The sequence below is a fragment of the Schistocerca cancellata genome, unplaced genomic scaffold (assembly GCF_023864275.1).
Source record: "Schistocerca cancellata isolate TAMUIC-IGC-003103 unplaced genomic scaffold, iqSchCanc2.1 HiC_scaffold_536, whole genome shotgun sequence".
NCBI classification, from domain to species: Eukaryota; Metazoa; Arthropoda; class Insecta; order Orthoptera; family Acrididae; genus Schistocerca; species Schistocerca cancellata.
Genome location: NW_026046550.1, coordinates 25,001 through 27,500, shown reverse-complemented (window position 1 = coordinate 27,500; position 2,500 = coordinate 25,001).

Genomic DNA, 2,500 nt, shown 5'->3' with positions numbered 1-2,500 from the left:
AGGTGCGACCACCCGTGCTCCCAACTGAGCTTGCCGCTGCCGACAGAGGCCCGGGAGCGTGCTGTCGTGGCATTGCCGGCGGGAGACAACACGCGCCACCTACGGTGACCGGCAGCTCCAACGCCAGCGCCACAGAAGGGCAAAGGCCCCACGTGGGTGCCGAAGCGAACTCTCCCAGCACAGCGCACGTGCCAACACGTCTGCACAACTGCGATACAAACCACCAGCGAGAACCGCTGGGGCGACCGAGCAGCAGACGGCGTCGCGGCGCCGAGTGCCGGGCGGCGGCGCATCCTCAACGCACACAGTCCTCAGTCGGACCAGCACACTGCAGATGTCCACCGCGCTTCGCACCGGGCCCGCGAGGACCCACTTTGGCCGCCCGGCGCCGCGCGCAGGGTGCCCCGGCGCGCAGCTGCGCCGCCTGCCGCGTCCGTCGGCCGGCGCGCCTGCCACTGGGCGCCCCCACCAGCCGGCTGTAGCGCGTGCGCCCACGCACCGCGCGGCCAGCACGCCGGGCGGCCCCCCCTCACCGGCCGGGGACGGTCCCACCCAGCCACCGCCGCGTATCGCTTCACACACAGATTTGCCCTTACTGATTTACCTCCAGCAACAACAACCGCACCACAATGGGTTTACCAGTTGTTCATTTGCGTTGCGTCACGTCACCAGCAAACGTAGACGTCCATCCCAGTTTGCAAATGCAACGATTATTGCATACCTGTCTGTTAGGTGTCACGACACACTACGTCTGCCCACATACACGCAACAAAATGTGCACGACTAGAGAACACGTGGGAGGTGGCCCCCTACGTATGCGATGTCCATTACGAGACCGACTGTCAACCAGCATCTGTACCATGTCGCAGATGTGGAACGCGGTGCACCATGCTATCACACTGTGTGAGAAGAGACGACTACGTTTGAATACACGCGCCACTACATCAACAGACGGCTCATGCTGATCGCCATCCAGGGCGTCCGTTACTCCCACACGTCTCTATGGCGTACCACACTGCAATGTAGCTGTTATGGGGAGACGGCACGTGGCTGAGTGCACAACATTTGGACCGTATGGTTCGCTGTTGTTGGGCGCAGTCGTACGGTCACACATGTGCCACAGCGTATCATTCAGTACATACGGACCTATGTGCAGTACAATGTGAGGATTAAGCTTACGATATCAGCGGACAGTGGACACAGGCCGTACCACGACGTAGACTGAGCGCTTCGACATGCGAATGCCAGTGAACAGCTGCGAAGGGCATTGAACACGCAAGCACCTGAACGACCAGCGTGCGAAGGCAGGGTGGAGGGGGGGGGGCGATGTACATCCTGCAGTTGTCCACATTACAGTGTACAGCGGGAGCATGTAAAAAGTAAGCAACACTTGCGAAGTGTTCAACATGAAACGACACACAAGAGGGTGGGCGGTGCGAGTAGCGAACTATATTCAGAGGGTTGTGGTTAGACAACACTAGATTAATGTAACGTGTCATATGCCAATTACAGAGCAGGTTAAGGCACAACGTGGGTTAGGTTAAGGCACAACGTGGGTTAGGTTAAGGCACAACGTGGGTTAGGTTAAGGCACAACGTGGGTTAGGTTAAGGCACAACGTGGGTTAGGTTAAGGCACAACGTGGGTTAGGTTAAGGCACAACGTGGGTTAGGTTAAGGCACAACGTGGGTTAGGTTAAGGCACAACGTGGGTTAGGTTAAGGCACAACGTGGGTTAGGTTAAGGCACAACGTGGGTTAGGTTAAGGCACAACGTGGGTTAGGTTAAGGCACAACGTGGGTTAGGTTAAGGCACAACGTGGGTTAGGTTAAGGCACAACGTGGGTTAGGTTAAGGCACAACGTGGGTTAGGTTAAGGCACAACGTGGGTTACGTTAAGGCACAACGTGGGTTACGTTAAGGCACAACGTGGGTTACGTTAAGGCACAACGTGGGTTACGTTAAGGCACAACGTGGGTTACGTTAAGGCACAACGTGTGTTAGGTTAAGGCACAACGTGGGTTAGGTTAAGGCACAACGTGGGTTAGGTTAAGGCACAACGTGGGTTAGGTTAAGGCACAACGTGGGTTAGGTTAAGGCACAACGTGGGTTACGTTAAGGCACAACGTGGGTTACGTTAAGGCACAACGTGGGTTACGTTAAGGCACAACGTGGGTTACGTTAAGGCACAACGTGGGTTACGTTAAGGCACAACGTGTGTTAGGTTAAGGCACAACGTGGGTTAGGTTAAGGCACAACGTGGGTTAGGTTAAGGCACAACGTGGGTTACGTTAAGGCACAACGTGGGTTACGTTAAGGCACAACGTGGGTTACGTTAAGGCACAACGTGGGTTACGTTAAGGCACAACGTGGGTTACGTTAAGGCACAACGTGGGTTACGTTAAGGCACAACGTGGGTTACGTTAAGGCACAACGTGGGTTACGTTAAGGCACAACGTGTGTTAGGTTAAGGCACAACGTGGGTTAGGTTAAGGCACAACGT